The sequence below is a fragment of the Ruditapes philippinarum genome, unplaced genomic scaffold (assembly GCF_026571515.1).
Source record: "Ruditapes philippinarum isolate M1 unplaced genomic scaffold, ASM2657151v2 ctg270_1_1_1_1, whole genome shotgun sequence".
Classification (NCBI taxonomy): Eukaryota; Metazoa; Mollusca; class Bivalvia; order Venerida; family Veneridae; genus Ruditapes; species Ruditapes philippinarum.
The window spans coordinates 88,425-116,232 of NW_026858176.1; the positions used below are offsets into that span (position 1 = coordinate 88,425).

General features: G+C 31.8%; 1 protein-coding gene across 1 annotated transcript in view; it reads right to left on the minus strand.

The window, feature by feature from the left end:
* LOC132752419 (uncharacterized) overlaps positions 1 to 27,559 on the minus strand; it is a 35,782-nt gene extending 8,223 nt beyond the window's left edge. Inside the window, exon 1 of the mRNA XM_060742741.1 lies at positions 27,396 to 27,559. The gene's annotated coding sequence lies outside the window, so the exon portion shown is untranslated. The remainder of the gene's footprint in view (positions 1 to 27,395) is intronic.
* Positions 27,560 to 27,808: the final 249 nt, after the last annotated feature.

Here is a 27,808-nt window from a genome sequence, read left to right on the forward strand (position 1 = left end):
AATTTAAATGTGGACTTTTGGAATGATTTCGTTCACGTAGATATTATTTTGGTTACAACTTGGGTCTTTGGGCTATTAGTTATTGACCTTGCAATGCGACCTACAATTGTGGTTTAATTCAATTGCTTCTGTTTATACAGTCGTCAAAAGTTGTTTAAGTATACAATACTGAAATTTATGCATGTCAGGACTTGTAAGATAAAGCATACAAACCAAAACGTATCATATGTCTGTTTTTTTTAACTACAAGTAATACTGCTGTTATTCAAACTTTATTTATAGAAATTACACGAGTAGACACGCCAGTACAGATACCTTATTTCTGTTTGGATTCGCTACAAGTACTTTAAAATAATTAAAATGATTTCAAAGTTGGTCATTCAAATTGAGATAATAAAACAATTTAATTTTTATATTAACATGTTATGAAATAACATAAAAAATAATTGTAGTATTATGGCAATGCGTCTTCTCCCATATGGATATTTCAATTTACACAAAAAATGTCCTTGAATCATTTTGTTTTCATGTCTCAATGATATTTTACAGGACATGTACAGATTTGTCCTGTACATTTATACCACACTTAGATTACCTAAGTTCCATTCAATACACTACATTCTATTGACATGAATGATATCTGTAAAAATCAATCTTTATTCAATTTTCATTCCTGAAAGAATATATAGAAGGAATCGTGAGATTTAAAGCGTTAACAATTTTAAGTATAAGCAGCTTTATATAAAAGGATCAATGTAAAAATTCTTATTCCGTTAACACATTTACATTTAGCTTATACTTGTTCAGGTTACTGTGCCATTTTGATGTAAATAAAAGCAATAAACGTTACTGAAACATTTGTTTGATAAAACTAACATCGAACAACCATTAACTAAGAATTTGAGCGCATACATAATTGGTAAAGATATTAAAGTCATTAGCCTCCGAGATGGTAAAATAATAAAAAATGACATAAAATTTCAAGTAAACGGTACATACTGATCTAGTTAGGCTTAATGTGTAAATTCATTATAACTGACTTATTAACACTTTACCACATATATACGCGAAACAACGCACTTTTGACCCCCACTTTTTTAGGCCTCAAATAGTGAAAAAATGTCCTATTTGGGCCCCAACATAAGTTTTCGTTTGAGAAATGTTGCTAAAAAAATTGAGCACTTTTTGGCGCCGCCCCCCATCCAAAAGATACATCAGGGGGTTGCCAGAAGGGGGATGTGCCCCCTTCTGTTAGGGGGGGGGGGTTTGAAGGGGGGGCGGAGTCCCCCTCATCGCCAAGAAAATTTTGGACTTGTGAGAGGCTAAAAATGACCCCAGGTCGATCATAATGTAACGTTTAACCAACGCTGAAAAGCCTTTGACTCTATCTCAATCCCTTGAGCAGTTACAGCACTTTGAAATAAATTTTGATGGAAAAAATTGAGGCAAAATAGTGATTTTTGGCAATTTTGAGATGTCCCCTCGTTGCCATGGTAACAAGAAATTTAAGACTGAGCATGTCGTTACAAAGGCAATTGTCCAGTCAACATTTGTGCCAAGTTTGATAAGTATTGAAGCATTTTTCATAGTTTCATAGCAGTTTGAACTTGTAACAGGAGGCTTTTCAGTGAAAACGGCCATTTTTCACAATATGCTCATGGGGGAAAGGGTTAACTAAAAAAATTATAAATGTTACAAAACAACAATTTTTCAACAAAATTAGGTGAAAGACCACATGTGAACATGGAAAAACTAGTTTTTAGGTGATTCCAAAGTTTTTCATCGTTTTTTGTTAACCCTTTACCACATATATACGCGAAACAACGCACTTTCGACCCCCCCCCCCTTTTTTAGGCCTCAAATAGTGAAAAAATGTCCTATTTGGGCCCCAACATAAGTTTTCGTTTGAGTAATGTTGCTAAAAAAGTTGAGCACTTTTTCGGCGCCGCCCCCCATCCAAAAGATACATCAGGGGGTTGCCAGAAGGGGGATGTGCCCCCTTTTGTTAGGGGGGGTTTGAAGGGGGGCGGAGTCCCCCTCATCGCCAAGAAAATTTTGGACTTGTGAGAGGCTAAAAATGACCCCAGGTCAATCATAATGTAACGTTTAACCAACTCTGAAAAGCCTTTGACTCTATCTCAATCCCTTGAGCAGTTACAGCACTTTGAAATGAATTTTGATGGAAAAAATCGAGGCAAAATAGTGATTTTTGGCAATTTTGAGATGTCCCCTCGTTGCCATGGTAACAAGAAATCTAAGACTGAGCATGTCGTTACAAAGGCAATGGTCCAGTCAACACTTGTGCCAAGTTTGATAAGTATTGAAGCATTTTTCATAGTTTCATAGCAGTTTGAACTTGTAACAGGAGGCTTTTCAGTGAAAACGGCCATTTTTCACAATATGCTCATGGGGGAAGGGGTTAATACAAGAAAGAATGTTCACAAGTTGTCAATATATTGTGTATCTTCTTTGCGTAATCTACTCTGTTACTAACGCTGTAGCCAATATAAGTAGGTTAAGATATTTTATTCACCATGGTCACGTGTCACAACGGAAAAATCCCATTATCTGTTAAGTCCGGGGTCGTTTTTAAATTTTCGTCAATGCGTAGGCCCTAATCATATTTCAAGATAAAGTTTAAATCGATATATTTACCATCATATATATGATACAAAATAATCAATTGTAATTTATAGTGCCACAAATAAGTCTTAATATCAAAACCAAAGCAGTTTATTCGTTTCCCCATAGGTTCAATACGAGCGATCTGGATCACTTGTTGTCCTGTACAATCACGTTGTACTTGTAAAAACCCGGACCAAGGAATTCCGTAGTATAATTAAAAGAACGAATAACCCGTTAGCGAAAAAAAGTTTTCAGAGCAAGAATTATACAGTACATTTAGGAGTGATATTTCAATTTCTGTGGAAGGGTTTTGATATATAAATGAGACGTTAGTTTTTCTGTTATATTCTGGAGGCCCGCTGCTTTAAATGCAAATTGTGGGGTCGGTTTAAGTTAAATAATAATGAAGATATATAAGCAATAGCATAATAACTTAAAGGACTTAAAAACATGCAAATGTACCAGATTAAAATTCGCATGTTCGTGAAAAGAACTACGGTGCGAGCTTCAACACGAGCATAACGTGATCAATTACAGTAAAGTGTACTGTGTAGGTTATATTTTGCCGAAACATATTCTATTATTCATCCGATAATAATTTAATATTTATAATACAAAAAACGTAAAAAATGCATACAAGTTCGACGAAATTATGATAATAGTTTTTATACGTTGTTTCACTGATTTCTCTACTAATCGTTTGAAGTTATACTATTATATGTGCCCTTATTTCGATTTTATCTTTTCCTTTTGGCCGAAAGGAAACAAACTTTAACGTTATCTATTTGTATGAAAATGTTATAATCTAGTTCTAAACCCCTTGCTATATCAAAATGTTACAATATAATTATATTCATGAATAATTGCCTGTTTTTTGTTGTTTTTCGGTTTATTTTTGACAGCTCGACAGCTGCATACTTTTTGATACAGAAATATGCGGTTGCCTAATTCTGTTCATTGCCATTTTATATTTTATTTCAAATATATATTCACTAGCATCGATTTAGTTTGTGGTAGGACAGGATTTAAGTCAGGCAAAAAAATTATAAACTGCAGCGCGAACTAAAAATTGTTTAATATAGCAGTGTTACATGCACGCCGCATACACCTCTCAAAATATAGCTCTCCAAAGAGATTATGATTATTAATGATGGTACTGATGATATCGATTAAGACATCATTATAAATTAGATGTGTCTAATATACATTTAATGATAAAGGTGAAGAAAATAAATGGTGACAACGATGTTGGCTCAGATGATGATCACGTTGAGTTTAATAATGATGATGTTGATGTCGACAAAAGTTAAAAATTTATGGTTATTACGATAGTGATGATGATTCAAGCTAACATTTTGACACTTTGACGATGTTGGTTTTTATTTTACCTATTTCCTGACCGGAAGCTTAATTTGTCGAGGCATTACTTTTGAAGTCGATACATTTTATTTTCGAATAAGGATATATTCGTTCCAACTCAAAGGATAAAGCTCCAGACCTATATATGTCGAGAGCTACATATGTTTCAGCCTAATAGAAATAACTTAATATTGCAGATTTAAGAAGGTAGAACATTTATTCGAATTTTCTTTGAATATTTTATATTATTACCCCTTGCTAATTTCCCATAGGCCTCTGGGAGTTATTTTTTACTGTTAATGCAAGTGTACCACGTGACTAAGAATTTTGTACTGTTACATAGGTAACAGTATTTTTTAACAGTATAAAATCTGGTCACGTGGTCTATTTTCTAAATAAAATGAAATAAAATGGCCGCCATTTTTTCTCGATTCATTCTTATTTTCGACGTTAGACCCCGATAGGACATCAATTTCTTCTCTGGAGTAACTATGACACTCATAAAATTTAGTTGTTCGCACCCTGGTGTGCCTTTCGCGTATAAAATATCTTTTTGTTGATTAGTCAAAAAGTGAACATCCGTTTTCAGTGAAACGTTATTGATATGGTAGACAGATAAAGGATATCATCGTTATTTTGTCAAAAACCATGCTAAGAATATTCTGGAAACAGAAGGATCAGATTTCACAGATCATTACCGTGTAAATGGGTTAGTGTTTTGTTTTCTAAATAAAACCTAGCTTATTGTATGTTTATAATTTATAGATATCATCACTTGCTTAAAGAATAAAAGAAAAAGAAAACTTCTCAAGTAGGCCTAAGTTCACTTTAAACTTAAAAGGTATGGACAGTTTAGTTATTGATAATCTTGGTTTATTTTTGTTACAGTTAGATTTCAGATCATCACAGTATGTTTGTTCGGGTTAATAAAATAAATAACACATGGGTTTGTGTGTAAAAGTAAAAATATCATCCCTCGTAAAAATATTTTCCTCGGGATGATATTTTTACTGTTACCCACGAACCCATGTGTTATTTATACAATGTATAATAATGCCTCTTATAAATCCATACATTATTGTCCCTGCGTGAACCATTTGATGACGAGCTATATGTGTGCTATAGATGTGAATAAATTGGCAGAAATCGATGATTAAGTAAATACGTATGCTATCCACAAAAGTTCCTTTGTAAATATTTCTTAAGTTCACTGTAATTGCAGAATCACAGTCTAGTTTATAACCAAACTTTTAATTTAAACGATTATGCACTACGATTCAAGGGTTTATTTTCTTCATCGTGTGTTTTTAAGATAAGATTTTTACAGAACAAACAGAAGAAAATAAAAATTATCATGATTGATATCTTTGAACAATGACTAAATTCGATATATTTTTAAATTATGTTTAGAAAATGCATATGTCGAACAGGAAGCATAACTCGCTATATTTTCTTTTCTTCTTAAGGAAGATTGATCACATTCCAGTATATTAACTAAATCGATTTATTTAAACAACCGTGTGCATACACCCTTTGGACGTTTTAATAAGCCTAACAGAAACATGATATTCGTCATTAAGTAGCTACTTTCCTTCCTTTATTTAAGTTTATAATCTATATATAGAACAGTTGATATTGTATTGCTTTAAGGTATAAGTTGTTAAATTTTCATTGGCTTACAGGCAAGCGGCTTTTTCCACCGAAACGCAAATATAATTGCGTTGACAATTCAGATTTAAAATATTAAAATCAAGCAAAGACAGCATTAATATATATAGTACTGGCTTCTTAAGAAAAATAATGGTATCAGTTTTCGGTGATAATATGCGCTACTGTGAGTTCATATAAACTTTTAGAATGAAAACATTTTAAAGATGAACTTTATGTACAATTTCGATAAAACTTGATTCAAAACACCGTGAATGGATTAAAAAAGACACCTTACCGTAAGTAATATATTGTTATTTATCGAATATATGTTTCTGTATCAGTAGAATAACAGTTGTCTCGTTCTTCGTTTTTTTTTAAACATGTACGAGATTTAACCACCATTTAGAGGACATCTTGGATATGTTTCTGAACGATCTTACCGTCAAACCACAATTTCACAGCTATGACAACATCTGAGGGCTTAAGTATCAATATCACAACTAATTACAATTGATTGTAAATACTTCAACAAAAATTATCAGATTCATACTTTAATATTTCTTTAGATAAGCAATTTGCTAGAATACATAATTACAAATATCAATTTAACAATGAAACCTTAATGTAGAACTTGAAGAAATCTTAAATGCAATCTCTTTAAGTACATAGTTATGAAAAACACCATATATTATTGAAGTGTTTATTCAGTTATGATAATCGTTTTTTCCATTATCGGGAACAATACGCCGCTTTTCATGGAATGGCATGAACAATGTCACATTTAAGATACAATAATAACCATGTATGAATACAAACTCGTATGTGGGTGTTTTTGAAATTCAAATTTCACTATTTTGTATTTGAATTTTGAATTCTGCTTAATTTGGTGCCTAATAGGCATGATGTGTACCAGTACTGTTTACATACAAAATAATCAAACCGAGACTGCAGCATTTTCACCTTTGCCCTGTTTGGTTTTTTTTTACGGATCCTGTTTTTGTGTCTACTTTATTGTCAAACAAGCATAGACCTCGGCGTGTGGAGGCAATAAAAAGTCGCTGGTTATATTCAATCAAAGACATCATACTTTTATTTCTGAAGATCGTTCAGCAAGACAGTATCGCTAGTATCAACACGTTAGTGTTATTTGTTTGTTCTTTTTGTAGTCAGGTTGTTCCAGTATTTCTCCTTGGGTACTGTTTGATATATGTTAGGATATGATGCCTGTTGTCTGTTAACGACTTAATTATGAATTGACGGATTTGTAACTTTCCAAATCTCATATTATTTTATTTTGCTTATTGTGTTTTGCTTACGAAACAAATTTGATTTACCTGAGGACGATTCGCCGTTTTATTTTAGAAATAAATGGTAAATTAAGTTTATGTATAAACTACATAAGCCTCTTAACTAATATAATTGTTATTAACACTTATTGTATTTAAATGGATCCGTATAAATTTTGCATCTGTTTGATGTCAGTTTCAGGATCATATCATTTTCAAGCGGGAAAATATTGTCTGCAAAGGGTTATAAATTTTCTGAAAACTTCAACGTTTCTACAATAAAGACATTTAAGAACACACAAAAGCATACTCTCGTTAATAATAAGCATTCAATTATTTCTATTTAGTTTCTTCTATACTGTTTTGCATTATGATGTTAAAACATGTTTTGTTGATTTTTTGTTACGTCATTTGCTATTTTGCTACATAGCCTATAATGTAGTAATATTCAAAATATATTTCATTTTCAGATGAGATTTATCAAGTGAAATAAAATGTTTTTCATTTTTTATGTTTTGGTTATTACTGTAAGATAATATAATTTTCGAATTAAGGAATCATCGTCCATCTAATTTAGTAAATCAGAAAAATAGATATTTTGTTCCTCCAAGAATGACGAGCATAATAGTATTTACAAAATGCTAAAAATACATATGCATTACAATATAAACGTAACACATAATCTTAATAACAACAAGTGAATACAATAATATGATAAAACCAAATATGTGTACAGATATCTCTTTTACAAAGTAATAGTTTTGATTGAATTATATGTAAATGCATTTAACATACTAATAGGGTCTTGCAGTTGCAAACATGTACTAGTATATATATATAATTCTGCAGTGACTGTCGTTATTTTATGGTAAAATGACTCGTTATGCAACATAGTAAATTCACAACAAAGATTCAGAAACAATATTTATTCGTAATTATATGTCTAAGATTATTGTTTGCATTTCCCTTTTATGGACATAGCAATCATTCTTTCGATTTTGTTTAAATGAAAAAGAAATTGCAAACACTGTAAAATAGAAGTCACGGCTTTTGTCCAACAAATGTTAAAAATATGAAGAGAATGAACGATAACATAATGATAAAATTTTTTAGATAAAGACAATACATCTTACTTTTTTTTATAATTTAACAGCAGAAATTAAAAAAAAAAAACAAATATCATTCGACACGCACAATTATAAATGTTAAAACTAAATATTAAGTTATAATGAAAAGAAAATTACAAGTTTAACGATTTGCCAAAAGCGACCAAATACAAAAGGTAAATATAGATTATCTGATCAAATTGAAAGGTATTTAATGTAAATATCGTCTTAATGTGTACCGTGTTCAATGTCAAGAAGATATATGACTTTTATACAAGGTAAACGAAAAATTGAAATTACTTAATTATCCGAAATGACGCGAGCATATATGATTATAATCGTATATCTTTGAATAGCCGGTCTTTCAAAATATTTGTAACAATTGAACCGTGATAAAAATTTCATTAAATCCTTATTTTGTAACTTCGGCTTTAGAATTTTCGACAGTTGTTAGTGTTCTTTAAACATTTAGGCTAACTAATTGGAGAGACCTACATAAGACTTTGCATTTTTGTTAGTTAGTATAATTAATATCATAATTGCATAATGTCGCTTTAAACGGTATTAACATTTTGACAAAATAAAACTTTAATTCATTGAATAAATATTTTAGTTGTACTTAGAATTTAAATAGAACAACGATTGATAATTCTACCATAACATACATTCATTTATTATTCGAATGTACGTGTATTATTATTATTATTTTTTTGGAACCCCATTAATTTTTTTTGTCTGATAAAAGCTTGGCAATGACTCAGTCACGCAGTTGGTCTTAGGAGCGAGATAGTTGTAACACATTCTATTTCATCTCATAAAAAGGCTCGTTCTAACTAATTTTTACTTTTTGTCTATCTTTGTTTTAATTTTTCATGATAGTACAAATGTCATGCATTATTTTATATAAACCGATACTATAAGATACTAGGCTTGTTGGATGTTGAAAAGGTTCAATATGTCAGCGAGAGCGGTTTATTTCTTGCTAGCCATATTACATTGTTCCTAGAATATCTTTATCTTTGATATTACTCAAAAGTTTTTAAAAGTTCACGAGAAAGACGCCAGTATCGATCGATACCTGTCATAAATAGGAAAACTGATTTGGACTTCAATCAATAGGATAATGGTAATGCTAGACAAAACGAAATAACATTGATTATGGTGAACTGCGAGAAACCAGAATATGTAATGTTTTCTTATATTGACGAGTGGTAGTTTTGATTGGCGTTCGCGCCGAAGCGCGATGCCCTTATTGAATTAAATCAGATTTTTTCTGAAAGGGAATTGCAACTTTTCGAGCCTTTTCGTCGGCCATAATAGCAGAACATTCCGATTGGTATGAGTGTTTGATTATCAAAAATGAAATGTCGCCATATGTAAAATAAATAGCGAACTGGATAATTTCGCAATGTAAACATATTCAAATGAAATTATCTTGTCCGTCAATTAATCGCACTCTTCGGTATTTTTTATTAATCATTTTGTATTACACAGTAAGTTATTATGTGTGTTATTGCTGTACCTATAAATAGAATCATGACGGAATATGTGAAAGTCCGAACATCTATTTATAGAAGTAGATTTAGTGTACCGAAACGGTCATTCGTGTCGCAACGAACTGGATAATATTGCAGGAAATGAAATGCAAACATATTAAAACAATTAATTTCAATCATTAAGTAGGCAATTTTTACAAATTGTTTTATCATAGTATAATCATTCTTCGTCTGCAATTTTAACATGAGTTGTTATGGGTTTATTGATAGGCATGTAAACACACTGATGGGTGAAACTAGATCATTAAAATAGTAGATTGACCTCTCAAATAAATCAATTCACAGACTTTGTTCATTTTGACTATTATGTGTATGTTCCAAAGAAAATACCACATGAACTTGAAATTCTATCAAATAACCAATATTAATAATATCCAAAAATACCCCTCCCTATATAGTATAAATAAACTTATACCATATAGGGGTATATTTTGGATATTAAAGACCTATATAATTTGGATATTATCGTTAACATGATAGAATTAAAGTTCATGTGGAAAAAAAACATTTAATATTCAAATATCTAGCATGCTTACCAAAGTTCATGATGAATAATGTCTTTCGTCCGCTTATTCATAGATAATATACAATACTAGTTAAAACCAATTAACCATTGTAAAGTTTATAAAATATATGGTAATCAGATATCTACTAGTTCATCTTCACTTGCTGCATTTCTTGCTTGGACACCCTTTGATGATTGGCATCAATGCTTTTCTTGTAATTTGATGGTAAAAGGTTAAGCCAAACGTGTGTAATAGATACAAATAAAATACGCTTGTTTATAAGTGTGAACTGAGAATTGGATTATTCAAACTAAAATTAAGTAGATCTCCTAAAATAAACATCATTATGAAGTTAAAACTAAGTTTTTTATTTGTAATTATTTAAACCATTCTCTGACAACGTTGCCAAACAGTGTCTGCAACACAATTATTTGTGATGATACATGATGTTACGTGAACGTACAATAATTTGTTTTAGTCTAACCAAATATTAAATGTTATCGCAAACTAAGGGTCAAATTAAATCCTGAAAGTGCAAAAAATCATGTTCATTCATATATGTAAAAAGTATCGATTCTATTAATCGGGATCACATTTTGGGTTAAGGTTTGAATACTACTTAAGTCGATGGTCATGCGGAGAACCTATCCGTCAGAACAATACCTAATCCAACAGAGTCTATCATTTCCTTGTAATTTTGATGTTTTCATTGGTTTTATCTACTTGCTCATCTATGATTTTGGAGATCTATAAAAACAGTTGCAAACACGTAGTCCGTCGCTTTGGTGCTCATTTTCTACTATTTTCATTGGATACTTTATGATAAATGTTAGGATATGTTGCCTAATCTAACGTTGTCTACTGACGTCTTATCCATATTATAAAGGTTTTTTAACCTATGATCACCTGTCAGAATTCCTTTTTAGCTCGACTATACGAAGTATATGGAGAGCTGTCCTACTCGCCCCGGCGTCGGCGTCCGCGTTCAGATTAAAGTTCAGTTTTTTTTTTGTTTTTTTTGTTTTTGTTTTTTTTTTTGTTATGTAGTGCAAGTATAGGTCGGACGTTTATTTTTGAGGTCAAGGAATTTCCTTAATTTTTGATGGTTATACAGCGTTGAATAGTATAAATCTGACATCTGTGTGTTATTTATTCGATTGACATTATTGTGGTTATTTTGTTTTAGAGTTTTGATTGGATATAATAAAATAATGGAAGGATAATTATTGAAGTGAATTGGTAAATATTGGTAAATATCATATATATATATTGACTAACAGTGTGGAGCAGTCGCCCGTAACAAAATCCTATTGTCCAGTAGATAGATTATTATAAACTATCATACCTGTGACAGTATAGTATTGGTTTATTTTTCTACGGAAGCGTAAAAGGACCACAAATTCGAGTATTGCAGTAACCTCGAAAATAACGATGGGGGTTGACTTAATGGCATATAGGGTTAGAATCGGTACATATATGTTGTGTTGTGTTACAGAACATGTACGAGGCAAAGGAAGTATAGGAAATATAAGCGGACACATTCTAATACTGACATACATCTGAGAAGTTTTGTGGTCAATGTATTCTTCCTTCTTTGTTTTCTTACATTGTACGGGGTTGCGTGGGGCAATAAGCTCTGTATCGACAACTTTGTAAGACCGGACATCAGTTTATGTGATAGTGTTAATATGCCTTCTACTTCTCGCAGTACATCTAGCGACTGTATGCAATTGATCTATGGTGCGTACTATGCATATGGTAAAAGACTATTAATTTTAGCAGCAGACATAGAGTTGAATCTTGGACCCGGAAGTGATATAACAGATAAAAATACACAAGCTATCTTGGATGCTATTAGAGAGACTCGGAATGAAATAAGTGAAGTAAAACATGAAGGTAGTGGAGATTATTCTAATGAAGTCAGAGTTGAATTTAATGCGCAAAAAGGTCGACGAGGTTGAAGTTAATCAGAAGGAAATTGATGGCAGAATGCGATTTATCGAAGAGAAAGTTGATGTTTTGCGGTATGACCAAGAAATACTAGCTGGCGATATGGAAGCTGTGTCATATGGTGAAGATAAAAGAGATTCTTGGTTACGGAATATTGAATAACAGTTGCTTATTTCAGAATCCGAGAGACTAAAGAGTTCGATGAGAATTTTTGGTTTGAAAGAGAAAGAATCTGATGATTACAGTTTAAAAAAACTATGTGAAGATGAAGTATTAAAAGAAGCTGATACGATCGAAGCCAAATTTGATAGTAATACTTTAATAAAAGCAAAGCGTGTTGGTGTAGTTGATACTAATCAGGGTAATGATAGAATGTTTATTGTTCAGTTTGCAAATAGCGACGACAAATTAAGACTATTCAAATTTAGAGACAAGTTGCGCATTAAGGGTTTACGAATTTCAAACGATCTTTCATTTCTACAGCGCCAAGAACTTAAACAAGCAAAATTAAAGGGCTTAAATGGCTACTTTAAAGGCAACAAGTTGGTGACATATGCAAAAGTTAACCCTGGATCTGAACCTAGACCTCGTGTATTTCGGCGCGGTACTCGTCAATCAGATAATCACACAGCTGATTCGCTAATCGAAGAGAGCATGGAGGCAACACCTTCTATAACTGAAAATGGGGGTAGCCCTTTTCGAAAATAGGACAACGGTCAAGGTCCAGCACAATCATTTTGTAGTATATGTGCGAACATAAAGTTACTGAGTTGGAATAATGAAGGATTAAAGTCCAAATTAACTGGTTTTGAATTATCCGAAATGCTTTTATCTTATGACTTAATAAGTTTTCAAGAAACATGGGATATGAACGCTGACGTTTTTGATGAATATTTTACAGATCATGTTTCATATTCTTGTAAAGCTCAACGATCTAAAACTGGCGGAAGACCAATGGGAGGTGTCACTGTAGTAATTAAAAGTAAACTGTCAAAGTATGTAAAACGCGTATGTGAGAATTTTAAGTATGGTGTAATACTTCTTTTTGACAAGCTGTTATTTGATACACCTCGAAATGTTTTATACGTTGCTATTTATATTCCACCTCCCAAGTCCCCGTTTTATGATGACGTCTTACGGTCAGGCTTTGAGCAATTAGAAGAAATTATTAGCAGAGAATATATAGATACGGAGCTTCTGTTAAATGGCGACTTTAATGCACGTACTGGCAGTATCCCTGATTTTACTACATCCAGTGTATTTATACCAGAATTGTATGAATTTCACGATATCTTAGATTGCAACGTACATAAAGATATATTTGCAACAGATAATATAGTAAATGATAATGGGCGCCAACTTATATCATTTTGTCAAACATTTTCGTGTTTCATAGTTTATGGGCGGTTCGGTCCCCATAGTAGTGGATGTACATTCTTAAATCAAACGGTAGTAGTACTATTGACTATTTCATAGTGTCAAGAAATTTGTTTGATATTATCAGCAATTTTGAAATTTTAGAGAATAGCGAAAGTTGTCATTTTCCGTTAGCGCTATCTCTGAAAGTGCCAGATGTTGTTCATAGTGTTAAAAGAAACGGCACCGGTAGCAATACATGTATTAGATATAATCTGACAGATGACAATTGCAGGGAATATAAAAGATACTTAGCAGAAAATGTAATAAATGGAAGTTTTCATAGTGTAGAAACACTATTAAATGATAACACCAGCGACATAAATTTGGTTTTAAGTTCATTTGAAGATGCCATTCTAAACAGCAGTAATGCATTTAAGAAATTGAAACGTTATGGTGGTAAACCTAGGAACTATAAGCCATGGTTTGACACTGACTGTAAACGAGCAAAGACTGATGCAAGAAAACATTTGAATCGTTTTCGGTTAAGCCGAAGTGAACAAAATTTATTGCTATATGTAAATAGTAAACATGCTTATAAGAATATATGTTAACGCAAAAAATTTGTATTTGATAAAAATGCATTATCGAAACTAGAAAGTACAACTGTTAACACGAAAAGGTTTTGGGGCGAAGTTAAAAAACTAACTAATAAACCAAGAACGGAGCCAAACATTTCATTGGACGACTGGTGTAATCATTTTAGCAATCTTTTTTCAGTTGTAAACAATGTTGATTCAGGGAATGAAGAACGAATTAATGCTGAAAATGAAAATGACGATTTTGATGATATTGAACAATTAATTTTCAATTCCGGTATCACAGACGAGGAGATAAATGATAGTATAAAGTCTTTGAAATTGAATAAAGCTGTTGGTGGTGTGATTATACCGCAGCATTTAGTTTATGGCGTAAATGTACTTTTACCTTTCATTCGAAAGATATTTAATAGATTGTTTCTCAAAGGCGAATTTCCAAAGCAGTGGACAAAAACAGTTGTGATACCCCTTTACAAAAAGGGTAGTGTAAATAACCCAACTAATTACCGAGGTATAGCTTAACTAGATGTTTTGAGCAAAGTTTATATTGCAATCATCACAAAGCGTTTAACATTTTATCTGAATGCTTATTGTAAAATTTGTGAAGCCCAAGCGGGCTTCCGATCAGGATATTGTACTGTAGCTAATGCATTTATTCTTCAAGCCATTGTAAGTAAGTATTTATGTATGAAAAGGAAAACATTGTACGTAGCTTTTATTGATTTTCAAAAAGCGTTCGATTCTGTAGATCACAACATATTGTATGATATTTTAAGAAAAGGTGGCATAAAAGGTAACTTGTATAATGCAATACAGTCTATATATATTTCTGTAAAAGCGTGTGTTAAAACTAACAATGGTGTAACAAATAGCTTTGAATGCCCAATCGGTTTGCGTCAGGGCTGTAATTTGAGTCCTATTATGTTTGCATTGTTTATTGATGAACTCTATTCACTGTTATGTAAGAACAGAACAAGGGGTATACAATTGTTTCCTCATCTTGTAGAAATATTTTTGCTCATGTTTGCAGACGACATAGCTCTTATTTCTGACACAGTGATCGGACTACAAAAGCAATTGAATATATTGAAACATTTTTGTTTAGTTAGTAAACTTGTTGTTAATATAGCTAAAACAAAAGTTTTCATTTTTAAAAGAGGAGGTAGATCAAGTGTAAGAGAACGATGGAAATACAATGATGTAGACATAGAAGTAGTCAATGGTTTTACTTATGTTGGAATATATTTTTCAAGTAAGCTTTCTATGTATAAAATGGCAGAGGCCATGTCACTCAAGGCAAAAAAAGTATTGTTGCATTTACTCAGTTCATTATACAATTATCCATGTCTTCCATATACAACGTTTTTTAAAATATTTGATTCAAAGGTTGCATCTATTGCATTGTACGGGTCTGAAATTTGGGGTCTTAAGAAACCAAATTGTATTGAAAATGTACACATTTTTGCTTGTAAAATGTTTATGAAAGTAAACAAAGGTGCACGTAATTATGCAATTTTTTAGGTGATTTAGGTAGATTTCCATTGTACATTTATGCTGCAAAGCGTGTAGTTAAATATTGGCTTCGTTTGTTAAAGTTACCTGAAGACAGATATGTACGAATGTGCTATAATATGCTAATGTATTATGACCATTTTGGTTATAAAAACTGGGTAACTGATTTACGAACTCACTTGTATGTAAACGGCTATGGTTATGTGTGGGAAGCCCAGAATGTTGACAACCCTGACTTGTTTCTATTACAATATGTACAACGATTAAAGGACCAGTATATCCAGGAATAGAGGGATAGGTGTTACCAAAACGCAAAACTTTTTTATTATGCTAAGTATAAAACAGTATATAAAGTTGAAAAGTTTGTAAATGTTGTTGATATAAACAAATTTAGAACGTGCATTGCAGCATTTAGAAGTTCTAGTCATACCCTTATGATAGAAAAGGGTAGACATTTTGGTATTCAAAGGGAATTTAGAGACTGTCCATATTGTGAAGGTTGTGTTGAAGATGAATACCACTTTATGCTTTTGTGTCCGTTATATAGTAATATTCGATGTAAATATATTCCTAATACATATATAGAACATACATCATTTTACATGTTCAATAATCTAATGTCTTCTGAAAATGAACATATTATACGCAATGTTGCTATGTATATATATTATGCATTACAAGAAAGGGATCAGTACTTATCAGTTTTTCAATAATTTCATGTATACTATGTTGTACTATAGACAAAATGGCGATATATGAACCTCTGTTAATTGTTCACATTGTTGTATTTACTTACCTATACATTAATGCACTTTATGAAAATGTCATGTGTATTATTATACTTGTGTATGGGCCGGAGGCCTTATTATACAATAAACAAATTGAATTGAATTGAATACAATAAAATACAAATATATGTTCCTTATCATCAATCATCTCTTATGTGACAAGGTTCATATATTTATGGAATAATTATTATGTCTCCTTGAACTAAACTAAGAATTTTCCTTAAAATATTATGTTTACTCTTACTTCCTTATTTCTTTACTTTCATTCGGGCTTCGCTGTCTCCTTTGACAGCTTTTGTATATCGTTGTGCTTATTGTGTTTTTCTTCAGACATAAGCATATTTGACATGGAAACGTTACGCCATTTTACATGGGATGGCCCGAATGGGCAAGATTGTATGTTCCATGGTAATCGCCACATGAACACATCTGTGGTCGTTTATTAATTATACAATTACCAGTACTATTCATGAACAGGTCCAATTAAACTGAACCAGAACATTTGATTTCAATTTTGCTGTTTCTGTGTTCATGGCGAATTACGCCTTTCTCCATTTCATACTTTCTTTCATTACAACCAACATGAAACATAAATAGTGTGATCGCTATCTTTATTTTGAGGAGGGGCTAATTTGGTTCGTATTCAAGGATAGAAATATAAAACTTTAAATTATTTGCTTACAATTTTCATGTCTGCCATGTCAATTACAGACAAAATACTTTTGAAGGCACATTTTTTATTCATGCTTTTGAATCGCTTTTTCTGTTTACAATCTACTTGTTGCTTTTGACGAAAACGTCGGCGTGCTTGTCAAAATAATGACGGAAAACCGCTGAAAGCATTGACTTAATATCTTTAATCAGAGATAATTGTAAAAAATTATCATAAAATATTAAAAGCAAGTATACAACCTTTCTTATTTTTAGTTTTGCTATGCTTTCTTCCCAGTGGTAACTAAAAAGGCTTATAAAGTATTGTATTTCTTATATATTTTAAGTCAAATTCTTGTTTACAATAATTTAGCATTATTATGTTAGCATAGTTTTTTTGAATGTCAAAATGAATAAGTAGAAAACTCAAATTGTATATAGGTGAAGGTTAAGCGTTTTTTTTACCTATTTATCAGTTCTCGTGATCTCCTCTACAGGTTGCTTACAGGAATCCAAATTGAATAAAAGCATTTTTATAGATATAATTCATTTCAATTAAACTTAGTGAGGAAGACATTAGATGTCCTTCAAACTGCCAGTAAGAAATAATTAAACAATGAAAGATTCTGCACGACGTCTTTTCAATAGACATATTTTTTGAGAAAAAAAAAAACATTGCAAATTAGAATACAACTACTTTTTATACCGTGTTTATCTTTACAGTAACTCAAAAGAAATGACTGAACTAACAGCCGTTATGTTCATAAAATACATTTTTAGTGAAGCAAAACAGAAATGCGATATCTATAATGAGGTATTTACTAACGTAATTTCTATAAATTATGTTTTAGTACATATATTACATTATTAGCTGTAAGCAAACCGGGTAAAGGGTATACAGTCGACTCAACTTATAACGAAGTTGCTTATAACGAATTATCGTTAATAGCGAACTAAATATGACATCCCTGGCCGATTCCTTTTTAATTTTATATTAAATCACATCGCTTGATACATACTCGCTTATAACGAATTTTGGTTATAACGAACCAAATTACAGAAAACATGTAAATTTCCTCGGTATGTATCTTGTATTCATACAAAGAATTAACAAATGAAGGAAAAAGATTTAAGCTAAAATTTAATTTCTGTTTTGCTTAGCTATACAAAGACACACTTTCTAATAACAAACTAGTAATAATTTAAAATTAAAATTAAAGATGGATGAACAAACCCTCCAAAAGTCTACATTTAAATTGAAAATAAGTGCAAGTACTCGTAAATATGAGACATTTATCACGTGTGTATGCTTGTAGTACATGTAGTATAAAAGTTAATCAATGTACTCTGCACCAAATAAGTTGAAAGGTATTTATATCTATACACGCCGTACAATCATATCCCGGACACTTTATGTTAAATGTCTTTATTATCAATTTACAATACAAAAACTTAACTGAGAATTACATTTTTTTGTAATGTTAGATATAAGATATTATTATATCACATACACATAATTGAAGTGCAGGATGCTATTTTCAAATGTAGTATTTTTTAAATTTAACAAATGTTGAAAAATGATATAATGTTGTAAAGAACAGTTTTGAAAATATGTCTCTATTGTCTAATTTTATGCAAATCGAAAAAATGAATAAGGATGTATTGTCTAAAGACTTAGCAAAAGACAAGAGACTAAGACTAGTCATTTTGATATTCGTTAAATGTTCGTGTTTAATTCAAGCGACACAAATATAACATGAAATATCACATTTTTTTGCAAGGAATATGCTTTTGAAACGAATAATCATGAGTCAGCCTTCATTTTTTATTGTTGAAATCGCAATAATTCATTGGCTATTTGATAAGATAAGAGCCTTGTTTTGAACAAGTAAGATAGCTACACATTTTGCAGTCCTTCGACTTGAATTCAATGACTATAAATAATTTAATTCCCAAAGAATGCTTATATTTGGACAACTATTATAGGGGGGCACTATTCAGTAGACAAAGCATATATATTTCAAATTGTAAAATTGACGATGTTGATAAAATAGCTGCGATTTATTGTCTGCATGAAAAGGTAAAGGGCGGAAGGATATTCTTACTGTGGTATGATAGCAACACATTTGATTTATGCCCCATCACATTCTACAGGGAAAAAAGCTGTGTACTTACAGCATGGAAAGCTAAGTATTAGGAATGGTTAATTTGAAAGACTGTCACTTTTACCACCCGTGTATTGTCCATAATTTTATTATGGCTTCCATGATTGATGCATAAAGATATACAGCCAGAACAGAAACCCTTATACCTTAACTGGATTGACTACACACTATTATTTTAGAACATGTTTCAATTACAAGACTTCGATAGTTGATAAGAAGCATATCAGGCGGAATGTGTGGTTTTTCTATCTGATTTTTTTACGAAAGATCCGACCATTTTTCTGGGTTTAACAATATGTCAATAGACAGTCGATCATTTTACCAAAGGGGCTAAACTAAAAAAATGTCTTTACAACGGAAGCATTTTAGTTTGTGATCGCAATCTTGCCCATTCGGGCCATCCGTATCGTGAAGGCATAGAATGTTCTGGCAGCTTGATAAATGATGGTCTTGGTTTTCTTGGAAGTTTTTGATATTATAATGGAAGATCATCTTCGAAAGGTACGCATAATGTATGGTTTATACTTATACACCTAAAACATATATTTTCGAAGACGGTGAAATAATTGAACTCAAACACCGCGGAAACGTTACTAAGGATGTGTAACTCCACTAGGACAATATCATATGCACAAGAATGGCATTGACATTGATGCAGTTATGGATCGTGACGACCCTAGTGTATTGATCATTTAATCAAGATGTGTTACAATGCCATAATTATGCATTACTGATTTCAAAATAAGAGAGTGTAGTGTTTAAAATTAAAATGTTTGTCTTAAAAAATAAAAAAAATAAAATGAACGACATTTGTTTCAAACATATGTGTTTTGTTTGGGGATGCGTTCGCTGAATGTCGCATTACCTCGTTAATCTATGATTTCAAGTTGTACTAAATCAAATATCTGTTGACAAGCTCACAAACAGATGGAAGCGCCATGTATTATTAAAACGGGACCCCGTCAAACACAAAAAAGTTTTCCGTACAAACTTAAAATAAGTCTTGCACGTTTGACATTTAAATATTAAAGTGTTGTAATCAAATAAAATCTTTGTTGCTAATAAATGGTTTAAACCAAAATAACCAATATCTATTTGTTGAGACGTTATCAAAGGATATTTAAACGTTGGTGATCAATTTATATAATATTTTATGTTCTCAATGTCAATGTTTCATTGGTAGTTATGGTATAAGGTAAACAAATTGTTGGTAACCACAAACGCCAACAAACAATGACAACGATTTTGAAAAGAAAACGCACGCGTGTCATTAATAAATAATACCTCATGCGATTCTATTATATAATTATTTACAAATATTGAATTTTGTCTGGTATAAGTACATAACACTTTGTCTTCGGGTGACCGTGAATGATAGATCACGTAAGTATGTAAACCGTTGCTATTTCAGTCGCTGCCTTTAAACTCTTAAACGCAGCAAATTGAAACGATTTAGAATATTCAAAAGCAAAACTATAACAAAGGAATGACATTGAGGTATCTGTTAATAATATCAAATAGGTTTTAAAAGGACTTTGAAGGTTAAAATTTGAAGTTTGAAGGTTAAAATGTGTCATTATACACTAGTAAAATAATAAGACTTGAGTAAATAAATATTATAATATGTGTTTCATAATAAGCAGGCGTTGCGCCAAACTTAATATCCACAATGTCTGTGTACCCCTTCATATTTAACCACACTTTAATTGAACCCAAATCGTTACAGTCAATAATATCTATTTTTGTAAAAAACGTTTAATGTAATCTGACAGTAAGTTTTCAAAACATATAATGTTCCGTTTAAAAAAATCTATAATTAGTTTGGCTTAACTAAGATCATAATCGACACATCAGATAAGTCCACAGACTATACCAACAATTTTGTCTTTTATGTTTATTCATATGTTATATTCGGCCTGTATATTTCAACTATACTGTAATATGACTTTTTTTATTCTTTGATTTCACTCCTATTTCGTACAAAAACACGCTTGTCGAAAAGAGCTGTCTTTGAAAAGGTGACATATGAACAGACGTATCGATAAATTGGTAAAATTACGCTACATACACAAAGAATTTTTACTAAATTCAATTTTATATTCAAAGCAAAGATTTGCACTATAAAAACATTATGTTAAGACAATTATGATTAATAATTATAAACAAGAATTTATCGTAAATTATATTGGAAATAAATGTGATGTTGCAGCTGGGTCTTAGTTACGTTGTCATGAAAATAACACTTAACAACACTGAAAGTGTATGTTGTTGTTTACTATTATATAATGCATGCAAACAATGGTCATTTTTTCAAAATATGTTTATTGGATTTTAGAGTATTCAATTATTAAGAAGCATGTCTACGGTGTCTTAAGTAGCAACAATTTTGATAGTATACAGGTAAAAGAATTAAAACATTGTGTTAATATAGTTCTTAGTCCTTGATTAACGTAGCAGAAACTTGTAAGTAATTATCTAAGATTTGATATTACTCTCCTAGAAAACGAAACATTTTATTAGGTTTTCCCTTTAAATATTGTATAATAATTTGTTACGCCAAAGTCTCACGCACATTAACCTTTGTGGAGAGTTAACTTCGATTTTGATTGAATGATATAGAAGTCGTACATAAAAGGCTATACAATTGAATACTAGTATTGAATATACCCATTGTATTGTCCATATTGAGTTGTGGAATTAAAATTAAAGATAGCCATCGCACTTTGTCTTTTTCAACTTGGATGTAATAAAAAGTATATTTTATTAAATAGAGAAGAACGAAATTCATATAGAATGCCCAAGACCGCAGAATTGAAATTTTGTAGGCTCAGTTGGATTGAGCCTGTTCATGACCAGTACTGTTAAGTGCAAGCTACCGCCCAATTCCCCTTGCATTGGCTTAAGCAGAACACACCATTTGATATAAAAGTGATACTTTTTGGGCCAGGAAACAACCGCAGATATGTTGCGGTTATTATGTAACGTGCAATGTAACCCATTCTCACCATTCCACGAAAAAGGCGTGTCGTCCCCAAGTAAACATATGTGAGCGATAAACGAAAAAACTAAATTAAATGGAATTTTAAAAGATCGTAGATTTTCTAGCTTCCATATCACTGGTAAGCCGTGAAAAGACAAATTTTAAAGACAGACAACATATTCTAAGGATTACCATACAATATATAAAGACGTACACTAGAATCACCAAACTTCAAAAAGAACTAAATGAAATACCACGAACACAAACGAACGTAATGCTTTGCTGAACTATCCTCAAGAATCGAAAATATAACATCTTTGATTGAATGGGCGATTTTTGAAGAGGAAAAATTCAAAATGTTTCAGTCTCTGTTTGATAAGTTTGTCCATAAACGCTACTGGTAAGTTCAACCTATCGATTTCTTCCACTTTGTACCGGCTTAATCAGAATCCAACATTTAGATATAAAATGGTGGAATTTTGAATTTAGAAACACCCGAAGATGTGTCCATACGTTAATTGTTATAGAACCCTCGATATTACACGCGCGTATCCTTCCATGAAAAGTTCGTATGGTTCCAAAGTAAACAAATTCTCGTGCCCTTAAATGAGAAAAATGGTCAAAACTTAATAAAACGTGAGTAATATACGTATTTTACAATCATGTAGTGACAAATTGCTTCTTTTGTGACATTATTTTTCAATTTTGGAAATAATATTAATGTTATTGTATTAAACCAAATAATAAATATGAATCTGACAACATCTTTTCAAAATTTATGGTAACTTAACAGTTAATGAAACTTAAATTGCATGTTAGAGGCAATATATTTTCATAACAGGTGACTCTTAATCACCTATGCATAAAATTTTAAAAAAACGGATTCAAAGTCCTTCATCATGTATGACATGTAACATGTATATATTGACTACTTGATGTTTTTAAGCTTTGAAATAATAAGGTATGACAATGATACTTTATTTCTTCAATAATTGTTGCCAAAGCTGTAAAATGTGGTTTAATTGGCAGACCGTTCAGTTCTTAAAGCCCTTTGGAACTGAATTGCCTTAATGTTCGTCTTCTGTCTTGCTTCGTCGGTCCCTTATAGGTGATCTTCTTGTTGCACTGTCTTTCTTTAAGGCCTTGAGTACTTTTATTATGGTCATTGTGTTTTCTTTTGTATGTTTCTACATGAGCATTTCGATGTTTTACTTATTTCACCTTTTGTAACCATGACAAATGTTAAAGTTTCACTTGGCGTGGATTCATTTTATTTACACTGTCTCGTTTATAGGAACATGGTGGGGCTAAGAGTGACGTTTGGTGCACCATTAACCGGTTTAAACTCCCAAGCAGTATCCTGGTTTGGTTTGGGATCCTCCTGGGCTCCTTGCCACTGGCTCTTGTTGCTGAATCGTGTGGGGATAGCTGTCATTGAACGCCGCCTTTCCTTGTTGATCTTGTTTTTCATATCTTTTGGTCTGGTGGTTAACGCGCCGGACTAGTAATCAAAGGATTGCTGACCGCGTGGGTTCAAACCCTGTCAGGCACAAGCCGTTGTTTCCTTGATTACTTAGTACAAGCTGGCTCCAGAAATGGATTCGAGAGTATTTCAATAAGCTTATAGCTTCCAACACAACCGAAGTAGAATAAACTTGTTTAAACTAAACTAAACTAAAACAATGGAATTCGCGCGGAATAGTTTGAAATAATTGTTTTTTAGAATCATAGAAATTGTTTGGACCCATGCCATTTAAGTGTTCTTTAATAAGTGGTTATATCTATGTGACTGGTCGTAATGTATATACTTAAAATCATCTTTGAAGGTTACGTATTTAAGTGTCCTTTAATAAGTGGTTATATCTATGTGACTGGTCGTAATGTATATACCTAAAATAATCTTTGAAGGTTACGTGTAAGATTTCATTGAACTTATTATAGACCCTTTTAGAATAATATTTTCCATAGCAACGTATGTTGTATTTCGCGCATGCGCATTCTGCGTAGGGCAAAAAGCTCAATAAAGATAGAATACATTTAAGTGTACTTTAAGGCTTTTCAAAGGGGTGATTTCAAGTTATGCCACCAAGAAAAAAGAAATTTTGGGATGAATTGAAGTGGTAAGTACTTAAAACGTGAATTGATATTTATAATAGATATACAAAATTAGCGGGACTTATAATTCAACGACCAAAAGTCCTCTGTTCAAGGTATCATTAGGTGACGTTTTCTTCAGTAATTTAAATTAAAACAACAGCGTGTTAAAGATCGCATTTTTTACCCATGTATTACATATTATTACACAATTGGTATTCCTTTGAAAATGGATTGACAAGGCGGTAAGTGTCAAACAGGTTGACACATGACCGGTTGTTATTTGCCAGCTAGTTTATCATTCAACCGGGTCGTTTTAGTATCATGACATGGTTAATTACTTAAAACTATGAACATGATTAATCGTAATTTAAGTAACTTTTATTTATACCAATCTGATCAATGTTTATTGATTTTGTGAAGTGACAAATAGTGTACGTGACGTGCATTTCCATGTGTTACAAGGAACCGGACAAAATGTGTGTTATTCAACCATCATCTATACTTCTCAACAGTTTGAAAAATTATTTAAATATATCTATGTGACTTAAAAAAATATGTTTGGCATCACAGTCATGTCGAATAAAGGGTAAAATTAGATTAACTGAAATCTAAATGTGCATTATTAAGTACGTGTTCCGACTTTTTTCAGATTGATAATTAACCTCGATTTTATATGTTATAAAATTTATATAGAATTTTATATATAATATGTTATAATAAAATTGCTTTTATATGGACGATTTCAACAATAATTAAATTGAATTCTTTATTTGCCAATATATATCGCGTCGTAAAAAGATCTTTAAAATCGATGAGTTTTTAAAAGGAAAATTGCTGAGTTTACTCTAAAAAAATGTTTATTTGTTCTGACGCATGTTTGAATATCGCGATTATTCTTTGTGTAACCTTCATAGGACGCAGCAAATCCGCAATGTTTGGAATCTGGGATAGGTGAAGTCTGGTCGAATTCGTTATAAGGTTATTCTATAAATAAACAAGCACAAATGTTGTTGCAATGCAGCAATTGAGAAGCTCCGCGCAAAAAAATCGCTCATTACAGATACCATACCAAATCATTTCTGCACACAAGTCATTTTCTATTTAGATTGAGGACTAGTCATTATTGACGATGTTTTTTAAATCATTTAAATTTGCATAATTATACTATCGTATGCACTCTCCATGACAGAGGGGCCAGATATTAAATTAAAAAAATGCTTCCACTGATGCCTACTTGGTAAGGAAACTAATTTCAATACAAACAAGACTTGCAAGACTTTTAAATGTTATGTGACATGACAGTAGTGCAACATTGTTCTGTTTCTCATTACTTTAGTCAGTAAGATAATAAAAATATCAAAACATGTGCATTTTCTTTTTCACCTATAATGCTACTCACCTTTCATGCATGGCATGTTGATATATTGAAACATTATTTATCAATGGAAGACTGTTACCTGTATTTCAGACAGATATCATAGGGTATGAGGAAATTCACTAACATCGTGTTCATGCCAGTCAAAGATAAAAAACTACTTGACATAGGTTATAAATAAAGAGCTATTGTTAATTGATTTATTGTGAGATGAATCCACTATTTTGTTGAATTGCTTCAAAATCCTCGTCTGTCCCACCAGTGTGTTTACATTCCTATAAACCCATAACAATTCGACGAAAGTTTCCGTTGTTAAAATACAGTATTCGGCAAATCAACGTTCCACTCAAACCACCATAAAACCGATTGCCTTCAAACAAAATGGAATCAACTTCTAATAGCAAAAATTCGGAACAACAGGGTCGATTAAAATAATCAGGGGAGCTATTAATTTACTTTCGATAAGTTATAAAGGGTGCAATTTATGGTTGAATATGTTTGCATTTCATTCTGCAAAACTCTCCAGTTCGTTCAATTACCATAGCGGTTAATTAAACTACTTATATAAATTTGTTTGTTTGTTTGTTTGTTTGTTTGTTTTGGGTTTTAAGTCACATCGACACAGTATAGGTCATATCGCGATGTTCCAGCTTTACTGGTGGAGGAAGACCTCAGGTGCCCTTCCATGCATTGTTTCAGGCACGAACGGGCACCTGAGTAGAACCACCGACGTTCCGTAAGCTAGCTGGATAGCTTCCTCACATGAAAGAATCCAAAGTCCCTGTCGGGATTCGAACCCACAGCGGTGAGGGGCAAGTGGTTTGAAGTCAACGACCTTAACCACTCGGCCACGGACACCCCTCACTTATATAAATAGATTTTCGGACTTTCTCAATGTTAAGGTCATATCTTTTTATAACTTTGTTCCCGTTCTCATTCATTAATATGACATGCAGCGAATCACCGAAGGGGAGACCAATAAATGACTTTACATAATATAAATCGAAAGGATATTGTGCTTCCGAATTTATTTTTAGCTATAAATCGAAAGGATTAATTGATAAAAATCGGGTTCAAGGACAAATAAAAAAATAGTAAACACAAATAGCTCCGCGCCCACAGGAAACACATTAAAATTGAAGGTGTTACACACCCTTTAATTTGACCGATTTACATTTCAGCTTTACAAGGCCTATAATGATGTTTTTTTTTGGGAAAAAAAACTGATCTGTAATTGTTTTGTAAGTTTTGTTCGACTTTTTGTTATATATTGTCTGGTAACGTGTATAGATTAAAATTGAATACTAATAAAGCAAAGTGACTTCTTTATATCGATAAAGAAAGGACCCTATCTCTTCAGTTTTACAGATAAACTGGTACCATGTTTTGGTAACAAATTCTGTGGTTGTGTTTTTTTTTTAATATTCGTAAGTCAAAAAGTATATTTCCAGTACATTTATTAAATTTCATCGCTAGGTTTGAACCAAAAATCTTATAATTTGATCTACTGTTTGACTTTGGCATCCGTCAGAACACATCGCGGTCCTTCATAAAATAGTAACAGAAATAACTTTTCTTTAGTCCATTTACACTTAGCCTAATAGTGTGTACTTCTATATGTATATCATTGGAAACCGAAAGTGAACGTAAAAATGTATTTGAATATCCCAATTCACAAACCCAATTAAAAACATGACATCCGTTATTCCATGAAAAAGATTATGCCTGGTTAAAAATGTGAAAATACACTACAAATGTACATGTACTATATCATTGAACTGATAGAGAAAGATTTATGTTACTATCATACGTTTTAAAATGTAATATTACTTACGGTTAAGTATCTTCTTTAATCCATTTACATTGTTTTAAATCAAGTGGTATGAAATTATGCACAAGGTTCATCTTTAAAATGTTTTCAATTCAAATGTTAAAAGGAATTTTAAGTGGTACATTTGGTCCAGGAAAACTTGTAACACTATTCTCCTAAAGAATTAGTTCAGTATATTGCCTCTCCTGATTGAATTTAAATAGTTTGTATCGACAGTTTCAACGTTGCTATATTCGCGATTCGGTTCAATAAGCCGCTTGCCTATTTGCCAATGAGAATTCAACAACTCATAACAATATCGGCTGGTCTATTTATGGATTATTTAAGAAATAATATATCCCAAACTGTGATTTTATTGCTCAATAACATCACTGTTTGGAGTTCGGATGCGGGGAATTATATCACGAGGGCGTAGC